The sequence below is a fragment of the Castor canadensis genome, chromosome 8, assembly GCF_047511655.1.
Source record: "Castor canadensis chromosome 8, mCasCan1.hap1v2, whole genome shotgun sequence".
NCBI lineage: Eukaryota > Metazoa > Chordata > Mammalia > Rodentia > Castoridae > Castor > Castor canadensis.
This window is the reverse complement of record NC_133393.1, coordinates 130,896,104-130,908,630: the sequence shown is the minus strand read 5'-3', so window position 1 is coordinate 130,908,630 and position 12,527 is coordinate 130,896,104. Positions and strand designations below refer to the sequence as shown.

Here is a 12,527-nt window from a genome sequence, read left to right as displayed (position 1 = left end):
GGCTGGAAAGAATTTCTCAGATTATCCTGATATATCCTTTGAAGACCACTAAGATATTGTAAAAGCAAAGAGAAAAGCAGGAATATTTATTCTTCTACAAATCTTATAAAAGAATGAAACTTTAATGCTAAGAAAGACCAGAAACTGTGACTTACTGTTTTTCAATGAAGAAATTGTGTATATAAGAAAAAATCTCACAAACTCACTTTTATGTAGCAGGTATTTTGGTAGACAATGGAGAGAAAAAAGTGAAAAAGATGATGTCTACCCCAGGAATGTTCTTTGATAGATGTTATTTGTGAAAAAGAGTGTAATGGCTAATTCAACATGTGAGGGACTCAGAAAAAACTTCACAGAAGTACAATTAAATCAGATATTCTTTTGGGTGCTGAGAAACATTGATGGCACCAATTAAACTAGTTGGAATGTATAAGTAAAGATGAAGGCATCAGGATTCTTGGAACTCTATTTAGCATGTTGTTGGTTTTCTTCCTTCCAGAATGTGTTGGTCAACTTTTCTTTTTTACATATTAGCTAAAATCAAAAGTAAATCTCACTTACCTGTCACTTTAGAGCTTTCCTTGTAACTAAAACAGCATTTTCATTCCTCAATAGGAATGAATATCAAGTTAGATTCTTAGCTGTATTTGGTCTAAGAAAGGATTTATAGGTAACTGAATTCTAAGAGTAAGGAAGTTACTATTTTTAATTTTAAGTGAATTATGGTTTTTGGAAATTGGTGATAAATTTGGAATGATTATGGGAAATAAATGTAGTTGGATATTTTTAGTACTTTATTGTTAACTAACAGTCCCTTTCTGGCAACCTTGGTTCTCTCAAATGTAGTTTAAAAATGATAAAGGAGTCTCATGTCCAGAATTAATATCACAAAGTCTATGAACTAAAAGATCATGCACTCTATTGCTTTTACTTTAAATGAGTGTCATGGTTTTAAAAACCTTTACTTCTCTTCATAATCTACTCTTCCCATCCATAGCATCCTAACATTCCTAAAAAGAGCATGCTAAGAATCTTTAGAAAAGATTGTTGAAATGCAAAACAAGGACTAGGAAAAAGTATAAATATATGTAGATGAATTAAAGAGGCATGCCAGAATTAATGGAGCAGAAAAAAAATCCATTTGGCGATTAATATTTTTATCTCTTAAGACTTTAAGCAAAGGTTAATATCATCTATTTAAGAAGGGAAGGAGCCATATGTATCTTACAGAATTTTATTTTTATCAGAAATGTCCCCAATTTTAAGTTTTACTTAAACTGCAAGCTCTAATCATGGAAAAAATTCACATACGTAGAATAGTCTGTAACAAAATATACATTGCTTCTTTTTAGGAATGAACAAATTCTTTCTGAGGTATTAACATGATAATATGTGGAAACTTCAAGACAACATGACATACTTCAATGTCATCAGTAGTTTTCTGGCACTCTTAAGGTACCTAGTGTCAAAAGCTGGAAGCAGGGACAATAGTCAAAAGCTAAACTTGTTTAGATTAAATAGTGTAATGAGGATGTAGATTTTCTGAAAAACACCCTGTAATTTGCTTTCTAGTTATTAGCAGAATTTCAGGCACAAAAAAAAATGACATGCTAAATCTTATCAGTGTTAATATGCTGTTGCACTAAAGTCATGACAGATGTGTTATACAGCAGTGACTGGGAAGAAGTTCTAAGAATGGCAGATTGAGCATAATGTAGAGCCATTATGAAACACGATGGAAGATAGCAGATGGTTTTGGAGAAAGAATAACGCTACCTAGATGAACATGAGGTGGTGCATTTGTTCACTCCGAAGACAACTGTGAACACCAAACACCTCTGCAGCCTAATAGCATTCATTATTCTATTGTCCAAAGGTGTTATGGGAAACTTGAACAGAGACACAGGACTCTGAGGCAAGGAAGCAATGCTTTATTATGCTAGCACAGACTCAGCTGACTTGAGTCCAAAGGCTGAGCCCCAAGAACAAGTCTCACCTATGTACCCTTGCAAGTAGGTTACAGAGGCAATAAAATTAAAAAAACAAGGCTTAACCCATATATGGTTATATGCAATTCTATATGCTACTTCATCCTAGTGCTAAGTGCCCTCTACCCCTAGTGCTAAATGACCTTCTTCACATTTGGATTCTTTAGGTTTTATCTCTCTGCTATGCCATCCCTTCCCCCTGCTACTTTATCAGAACATAGGCCTGTCTGTTTCTCTCTGGTCCTCCTCCCTGCTACATCATTGCCGTCTTTGAAGCTTGGACCCACCTAGGGTCAAAGAGCATCATCTTGATTTAGGGGTTTATATTTCCATAGCATCATTACATGGGGGCCATTTTTCTTTCAACTGTGGCCTTGATGAGGCTGGAGACAGACCTTACAATCAGTGGGGACAGGCAGGGCAAAACCAGACAAGCCGCTAAAATCAAAAGCATAACACTTATGAGGGTTTTGAATCCCCCCAAAAGTTGAAAACCATCCTCCAAATAATTCTCCAGGGTTCCAACCTTTCCAAGTCTGGACTGGGATGTGGGCGATTTTTCTCACTCAGTCTGTGATTTCTTCTTTGACTTTTCCTTCATCATCTATCTGTAAGTAGCAGTTGCTTAGGTTAAATTTTCCACAAACTCCTACCTCAGAAGCTAGCAAATAGTCTAAGGCCAAGTGGTTCTGATAGATGGCATTGTGCATTTTAGTACTTTGCTCAGCCAATAAATTGAGGGCTCTTGCAGTCTCAGTAGTTACAGTTTCGACAAGAGCCTATAACCTGATGATATGGTTCAACATATAGATGGGCGTACTGTACCCCCAAGACCCATCCTGTGCCCAGGTGGCTGGAATGTAAAAATAGATTATATGCTCAGGGGATCATTTGTCAACCTTCCAGTTGCCAATTTGTAAGGCACACTATTTTCTTTGGGTTTCCCAGCTTTCGTATACTAGAGCTCCTAAGAGTTCCCCCCTGGCATGTGGGAGTAGGAAGAAGGATGGACGGATTGACCCCAACACACAAGATCCTGACCTGTTTGGGGGAAGTACAACACAGGCTGTTTTCCCACATATCCAGTATAGTTCACTTGGGGCTCGGCATTTGATGTCTGCATTGACATCATTTCAGGCCTCTGGGAGATGAGAGAAATTGGACAAGTGATGGGGGTTTGGTTCAGTGTGGTTTGGGGATCCCCACCATTGGGTTTTCCAGGTGGTTACATTATAGAATTTTTGGCCCAGGCATGTCAAGCTAACAATGGAAGTGTTAAATTGTCCTCTCCATTGGGCAAGTTCTTTCCAGTAATTGAGGTTTTGAGAAGCCAAACCCCAGTAGCCCGCTGGGAGTATCTTGTATCATTATAGGGCTCATGGGGATCCAACTCTATAGCCTCCCAAAGCCATTGATCCCCCATATTTGTTCCCCCACATACATAGCAGGAAGTGATTTTTAAAGATTGAGCTATAGTGTCTGCTAGTTCTAGAAACAGATTTCTGGTAGTAGTGGAGATGGGTGACACAGTTCTTTTCATTTCTTCACAGAAGGAGTGAAAAACCTGGTTGGACAAGGCTTTATGGGAGACTGTAATTCTTTTGAAGTATAATATAGTCCCCGGGTTTTTGCCCTGCCTGTAGATATATATGGCAGTCTGCTGGTCATTTCTCCACTTAGGGTCTTCTGGATCAAGGATGATAAAATTAACAGGATTACAGGCCCCTAAGTGACACCCTGAGGTAGTGACACCCTTTTGAAGAGTGCTGTCTTATCTTTACTTTTGTGGGTGGCCCAAGAGACATATTTCCAGCTGGGGCAAGGTAGTGCACATTCACTAGGTCTTGGTTATCTCACATATATATTTATCACTGAACCTGTACTCCTTTTCCCAAGATAGGCCTCCACATGTACTGCGATAGCTGGTTCCCACTAGTGCTTTCTTACTTACTGCTTACAGGTGAGTTGATTCACATTTTAAGGCCCCACACACATCAAACTGTTTTGACACTGGCTGTTTCAGATTGGTGATCTGGACCTTTTGAATTATATGACCTTTATTGTTGCAGCTCCTGACTTCTAGCCATTCATCATTTGGGGAGTACTGTGGATTGAAACAAGTGCATTGGCCCTCTTGCAGGCAAATAGTATAGGTAGTTTTGTTATACCTGTAGGTCCCCACGGCTGTTCCTTGGCAGGAGAAATGAGTGTGATAAAGCAGGTTCACGTAACCCCCTGACCCGATCGAGTTATGTGAATATATGGATCGCAGGATGAGGGTTCTGGAACCATGAAGGGAAACCACATCAGTAACAATAAACAGTAATTATGTACCCTGTCCAAAAGAGGTAGAAGAGAGCTAATAAAACTTCACCGTGGGTCCAGTCATCATAGGTGGTTTCTGCCAAACCTATGGCAAAGATTAGGGTTAGAATTACAGTAATGGATACAGATAAGGGGTGATAATGTATTACAGTAAAATTACTGACATAGAAACAGTTCATTTATTCTGTTAGTTGATTCTTCATGCTTCTGCCCTGTGTAGACTAGTCAGCTTCTGGAGTGACTAGAGCAGGGCTGTCGTCTCTTTGTTCATGATCCCCTGTTGTTTCCTGGGAAGCAGTGTCCTGCTGAGGGAGGGTGCTGATGTTTCGGAGGGTGATCTTACACAGAAAAGATGGATCAGGGATGCACTCCCAGTTGGGAGAGACTGGATTTACTCTGCTATGGTGGACCCAGGGAGCACTTTTTGCTACTTTATCTGTAGTGGAGATAGACAAGGTAACAACAAATGGGCCCCTCCAATGGGGTTTTAATGGTTGGACATTTTATTCTTTTACCCAGACAATGTCTTTTGGTTTCTTTTTTTTTTTTTTAATGGAGTAGAATTACCATGGCAACAATTATTACCATGTATGTCCAAGAAAACACATTGTTTAAGAAATTAAAACCACCATCTTTAAGTATCAAAGGACATGTTTAGATCCAGTAAAAATAGACATTTTGTCTGTATTTAAGTAAAAGACCCTGTCTAAAAACTAAGAGTTTGTGTCTGGAAGGGCTTTAATGCCAGATAGCCACACATATGTGAGAACCATTTCCTCATTCCTCTCAGCCTTGGTTATTTTTGAGAGGTCTGGCCCGAGTGACTCCATTTGAACTTTGAGGCATTTCCCCCCTTGTCTCCAAACTTTTTGTCTCTGAGCAGTCTCCTTTGAAGATCTTTTTTCCATACAAGTACTAACCAGGCTCTACCCTGCTTAGCTTCTGAGACCAGATGAGATAAGGCGCGTTCAGGGAGGTATGACTGTAGACTGAAGATCTTTCTCAATTGGTCATTTTCTTTCCTCATCATGAGGATTTGGTCTTTCCTGGATTTTTGTTTGTTTGTTTGGTTTTGGTCCAATGTCAGGGGGTGGGGGAGGAAGTAACAAGCAGATCAGGTAGGAGTCAGTGCCAACTAGACCCTTTTGGCCAAATTTAAGCAACAAAGAGGCTTAGAAGGAGTGTCTCTTAGGCAGTGGGCTTCTAGACAAGAACAATACAAAACAAAATTCAACAAAAGCAGATGTCTAAAAAGCTAACCTGGTTGATACATAAGTACTCATTAGAGTCATTTTTTATGGACTTGATTGTAAATGCCCCGGAAGGATCAGAACTGTAATGACAAAAACTTAAAAGAGCCATGGTTAAAATCTTGATGGACAACTTAGCAACTAACAGAACAGTGTATCACTACCATTAACTTTTGTATTTTAGAAAGCTTGATATGCTTGAAAGACGTAAATATATTTAGTATATAGGAACCAGCAACAGCATAACAGCTCTATAGAGATTATAGATACATATAGTTATATTAGTTTAGTTTTTGCTCTTGAATTAAAACCTTAGCTTTTTCTCATCAGTTGGGGTGGGGGGGGAATGGTGTCAGTGATCCCAAATAGCCCAGTCACATATTAGGATATTGACTACATTAGAATCACCCATGACAACAGTTGTTTAACCATGAGGTCATCTAGAAAATTTTACATAAGCCAACTCTTAAATGAACATGACTCAGTTACCTCAGTAGCCAAAACCCTGACAAAAATCACCAGAGAACACAGGTAAATATTTATGGGGACTAAGTGTGGAGTTAAGAAATCTAATGGCCAAGAACCATGGCCCAGATGTTGATAAGGCATCACATCCCAGGTTGTTGACATTAACACATGGTTCATGACATACAGGAGGATCCTACCAACCTGTAGTCAATGGAGCTCCCCCACCACCAAAAAAAAAAAAAAAAAAACAGGCCCAATCTGGCCATCCCAGGCTAAAAATTCCCTCTGTCTGACATGTGGAAGGAGAGGACTAACATCTCCACTCTGTTGATTCCTATAAAAACTGGAGGTCTTGACCTCCAGTGTAGTGCTCCTTTTTGAGTTTTTTTTTTCTTTATCTTATCTGGAGGGTGCACTTTTTTTTTTTTACTTTGCTTTGCATAAGTAAATCTGTCTCAACCCTCATATCAGTGCAACAGCACTCCCTGTCTCAGCTGCCTCTTGCCTCTCTGTGTTTTAATAAACTCTTGTTGTCTTGATAAATTTGTGGATTAACCTGTAGCACCAAAAATTCCCGACAGTTATCTTGACAAAACAAAAACCATTTTAAGACAGTTTTTTATAAATGTTATCAAGAACAATATTTTAAGACAACCTTGTTGTTATGAGCTTAGAGAATTAAGTTTTGGTTTAACATCAGTACATTAAATTTTGACCGTACAAAACCTTTAATGTAACTGAATTTTAGTCAACTCAATCACTTACATAAGCATTTATAAGCTCCATCTTTTTATGACAACATGACAACTTACTCTATACCTTTGTGACAACTTGTTTCGTATCTTCTGGGGGAGCTTGTCTTTACCCTTTCTTTCACTTAAATTTTTTTAAACCTTTTATTTTTTAAAAAATTATTGAAAATAACTCATAAGCCCTTTTAACTTATTATATTTGTATGAAAAAAACCAGAAAGAAAGCAACCTTAAAATTATGTTTTGTATAAAAACAATTTATGGAAAGCCTATTTGTTAGTAGACCCATGTATTATAAGAGAGAATTAAATCCCAGAGTTTATTTATGACAGAATGAAACAGGCTAAGGTCAATTTTTAACTACCCAAATTTTAAGATTCCTGTAGGAGGCTGTGGCCCCTCTTTTCTTTCTTTCTTTCTTTTTTTTTTCTCCTCTGGTCTGAGCCAGAGTGTAAACCCCTGAATGCCTGTATCCTAGTGAGACCTGATTGAAGTAAGTTTGAAAACTGGTTTTCTTTTTCTCCTTTTTTTTTTTTGCTTCTTTTTCTTTTTTTTCTTTTATTCATATGTGCATACAAGGTTTGGGTCATTTCTCCCCCCTGCCCCCACCCCCTCCCTTGCCACCCACTCCACCCCCTCACTCTCCCCCCCCACCCCCTCAATACCCAGCAGAAACTATTTTGCCCTTATTTCTAATTTTGTTGAAGAGAGTATAAGGTATAATAGGAAGGAACAAGGGTTTTTGCTGGTTGAGATAAGGATAGCTATACAGGGCATTGACTCACATTGATTTCTTGCGCATGTGTGTTACCTTCTATGAAAACCAGTTTTCTTAAAAGTAGCAGTAGAACAGAGTAATAATTTTTTTTTTACATGTAAACATTCTGAAGATGTTTACATGTTCATATGTAAAAAACTTAAGCAGTTTATAACAGAGATCTTTAAAACAAACACCCTGGTTTTTTGTTACCTTGAATATCACATTAACCTTATAACAGCAGTTTAAGAACCATTTTGAAGATTCTCTCTCTCTCTCTCTCTCTCTCACACACACACACACACACACACACACACACACATTCAAGTTTTTTAAATTAAGCATGCCAGAAAAAAATGTCACCTTAAGTATGCATAAGGTGAGCTGGAATTTCAGGAGCAAATTAAATTTTGCCTGATGCTTTAAAAAAATTGACACACACGCGCACAAGTTAGAGTGTGTGTGTGTCACTCTAAAAAAATGAAGAAACTTTAAAATTATGCCCAGAGGACTATCCAGTGGAATGGTAGATGATCCATCTGTTCTTTTGTGAGTCTCCCTCTTTGGAACTGAAATTTTGTTACCTATACCTTAACCTTGGTTGTGGCTATATCCCAGGAAAAGCTCAATCTTCCTAATTCCCAGAGGTGTCTCACACGCTTTCACCCCACTCCCTAAAACTGAGAGATCTGGTTTCACCCTAGATAGGGTTACTAAGGGGTCTCTGGGAGGTGATCAGTCTCCCCTTCTGTCTCCCAAAGGCAGGCCTATTATTTGAATCTGGATTCTTACTAGTCTGATGGGTGGTGCTCCCCACACTGGTTCCTATATCTAACTGGGTTCCATTGTGCATCATAGGCCCTCACCCAGACTTTCTGGGAGGGCAAGTCCCTTCTCTGGAACAAGCTGTCTGCAGGTGCCTGGTGGGAATCACTTCTCCAGGTGGTCCAGGGAATGTACCCTGTCAACAAGGGAGGTGAAAAAACCATGGTCTTCACAATCCTGGCAATGAGCCTCCAAGAAATGTTATGGGAAACTCGAACAGAGACATGGGACTCTGAGGCAAGGAAGCAATGCTTTATTGTGCCAGCACAGACTTGTGTCCAAAGGCTGAGCCCTGAGAACAAAGGGGTCTCACCTTATGTACCCTTGCAAGCAGGTTACAGAGGCAATAAAATTGAAAAAATATAGGCCATATACAGTTATATGCAATTCTATATGCTACTTCATCCTAGTGTTAAGTGCCCTTCTACCCCTCGTGCTAAGTGACCTTCACATTTGGATTCCTTAGGTTTTATCTCTCTGCCCTGCCATCTCTTCTTCCCCCCTACTATTTTATCAGAACACAGGCCTGTCTGTTTCCCTTCTGGTCCTCCTCCCTGCTACAAAGGCACATCCTCAATAGTACAGTTTTTTCTCATTTCAGAGCACAGAAAAAACCCTGTATCCCAAATGAACATGACTATGTTTCATAGCCCTTTCTGTGTCTTTGTTAATGCTTTTCCATTTCTTTAGAATGCCTTCCTTTATTTCTACCAGGGAAGTGTTGACTCGTTTTTTAGTACCTAATTTAAAATCTCCTATGTACATACATTTACATATACATGTGTTTATACACAATATGAAGCTTTGGTAAGGATAAAGATGAGATATATACATAATATGTACATATGCATGTTTTTTTTTTCTTGGCAGTATTGGAGTTTGAACTCAGGGCCTACATCTTGAGCCACTCCACCAGCCCTTTTTTGTGATTTTTTTTTTTTTTTTTGAGATAAGGTCTCATGAACTATTTGCCCAGGCTGGCTTTGAACTGAAATCCTTCTGTTCTCTGCTTCCTGAGTAGCTAGGATTACAGGTATGAGCCACTGGCACATGTGTTTTTGTAAAGCATTAACTAATGCCTTAGGCATAGCTGGATTTCTCTTATGTTGCCATAGTTCTTTACATATACTTGTGTATTAGCATATTTTTCTACCTATCAGTGTCCCCAATAATCAGTTAACCTTGATTCTGCCATATTGTATGCATAAATGATGAATGAGAATATACATTGGTTGCATTGGCACCCAATGAAGGAGCCAAGGTTTTTGTTTATTTATTTGAGTTTTGACACAATCAGTGCTTATTTTTTAGCTCATTTTGTTCTTGGAAGATTTTATGATCTGTAAACTCTTAATCTGCTTTTTCACAAAGTTCTGAATTGCCAGTTTCATTCATATTTTAGTAAATAAGTGTATTGTGTAAAAATACATAGTATGCTGAAGGTACAAACTTAGCCATTAGGGAAATGTAGATGCAAAGAGCCAATGTATTGTGTGTTAGATTGCAGGAACTTGGCAAGCTAATGGGGATGCTGCTAGAGGGAAAAAGCAGTATATGTGAAAGCACAGAATTTTGAGAAACCATGAGGGGTGCTCAGGGAAACATAGGAACTTTAGTATTGTTGAAGCATATTGTATAGGTTGAGAGGTGACCAGACATCACGACACAGGTAATTAGGTGGAATGGTTATACAGTAACTTGTATGCCATGTTGATGATAAAGGTTAATAAAGGATATTGAAGAATCTGCTTTAAAACCCTTTTTCTGGCAGCTGTGTGGAAGATTCATTAGGGAGAAAAGAAAGACTAGGTATATAGGAGTACTATTTGGAATGTTATTACAGGAGTCTGGACAAGAGATACTGATTTTCTGAACAGGTCCAGCTGCAGTGGGGACAGAGATGAAAAAATGGAAAGGAAGAATGTTTATGCTTAGTGTTTCATTAGAAATGAGGTGGAAGAGTAGTTCACAATTTTTTTAGGATTCTAGTTTGGGTGAAAAGTGGATGTTGGTGAGAAAAAGTGATTTGGCAAGTAAGTTAAGTTTGTTGTATTTGAGATGCTTACGGAATGCAGGTGGAGATGTATGTTTTGGGGTGGATAGATCCAAATGAATCCTGGACAGGATTTTTGGCTAGATGTATGGATTGGGTAGTCATTGGCATGCGTTTTTGTAGTCATTAGCATGTGTTATATACTAGGAAGAATGTTGAGTCAGAAGATGGCGAGGTCTGTGAGAGAGTCTTGAGGAACAGTGATCTTTTGTTTTGGCTTTTATGGAATGAAGAGAAGGTAGCCATTCCTATGTATAAAAGTTGTATGTTCCCATAAAACAAAACTTCCTTTCTATAGACCCTTCAAAGTCATACTGTATTTACTTGCCGCATACAGTGCAGAAATAGACGGAAGCACCACACTCGTGTCATCACTTAATCTCTGGATCTGTAATACAGGAGCATTTTAGAATTGTCATGTACTTGATGAAAGCAAAACAAGTTTATTTCTTTCTACCTTAAATTGGCAGAATTAGAGCTGTATTAACCTCAAGGTTTTTTTCTAACCACTGTTTTATCTTTGATTAAATATTCTTTAACATATAGCATGCTCCTGCAGAATAGATTGCATGGGAATATTGTGGATTAGAGTGAAAGATGGGCAGATAGGAGCTGATAGTGTTTTTAGAATTGATATCAGGCAATATTTTTTAAAAGTAAGTTTTGCAGTAAGACTTCCTCAAAGCCCTATGTGTGGAGTGTGTTTATGTGTTTTCAAGAGTAGAAAACTACTTTTTTTTAAAAAATGAGATTGGTGATTAAACTAAACACTTGCTAGACAAGTACTCTACCACTTGAGCCATGCCTACTCCTTTTGCTTTTTTTTTTTAAGATAGCATCTTACTCTTTTGTTCAGACTGGCCTCAGACCTTGATCTTCCTACCTCTGTTTCCTGAGTAGTTGGAATTACAGGCATGTGCCATTAGGCCTGGCTTGTTTTTAGGACACAGTCTTGCTAATTTTTGCCTAGACTGGTCTCAAATCTCAGTCCTCCTATTTCCAGTTCCCATGCACTGTGATTATAGACATGAACCACCATGCCCATACATTATTTTTTGGAATAGGGTCTTGCTATGTTGCTCAAGACTGGCTTTGAACTTGTGATCCTCCTGCCTTGGCCTCCCAAGTTCTGGTATTGGCCTCTCAAGTGCTGCTATTACAGGCATGTACCTCCATGTCTGGTTGGAACTACTTCTTTATTACTCATGAACATTTTGTTTTTTTGGTAGTTCTAGAGTAGGAACTCAGGGCTTTGTGCTTGCCAGGCAGGTGCTCTATCACTTGAGCCATGCCACCTACTTTTTGTGCTTTAGTTATTTTTTTCAAATTAGGGTCTCTTTTATTCTCTGGCTAGCCTGAATAGCAGTACTCCTATTTATACTTCCCACATAGCTGGGATGACAGGCATGTGCCACCACACCCAGTTTTTTATGAGTTGAGATGGGGTCTTGCTAACTATTTGCTTGGGGTGGTCTCAAACTGTGATCCTCCTGATCTCTGCTTCCCACGTAGGTAGGATTATAGGCATGAGCCACCATGCCTGGACCATGAAAACTTTTGAATGCAAGTAATTTAAACAGAAATTTAATGTTGAGATATTTCTGTTTTGTATGGAATTAACTATGCTGAAGTAATATGTTATATTTTGAATACTAATGACAATTCAAAAGACATAGAAGTTAAGTAAATAATTTTCTAGAGACCAGCACACAGTTGGGGAGAAGGCTATTTTAGCCATTTACTTGCTAATACATTTTGCAGTCAGATAGACATAAACTGTTAGCTTTAATGTCATCTGGGTACCATCATTAATTGATTCTCAAAAAAGTATTTTTCATATGTATACAACTTGTCTTCTCAGTTAACTGAAGGCTGAGACAGTTTAGAATTTGTGTCTTTCATAGTACTTTTATAACACTTGAAATAATTATAAATACTTCTTGAGTAAAGTCACTAAAAAGTTAGCAGATAAAATAGTTTATTTTAAGGAAGTCACGTTTAAGGGTTAAGTTAGGAAGTTCAAGAGATCATGTAGTGTTCTGGAAAGAACATGGAATTTGTCCAACAAATCTATACATTTCCTGGTTTAGTTAGGTTTATGACTTTAGG

General features: G+C 38.4%; 1 protein-coding gene across 7 annotated transcripts in view; it reads left to right on the top strand.

Moving 5' to 3' along the window:
* Eea1 (early endosome antigen 1) overlaps positions 1-12,527 on the top strand; it is a 153,333-nt gene that overhangs the window by 52,493 nt on the left and 88,313 nt on the right. The gene's annotated exons all lie outside the window — the stretch shown is intronic.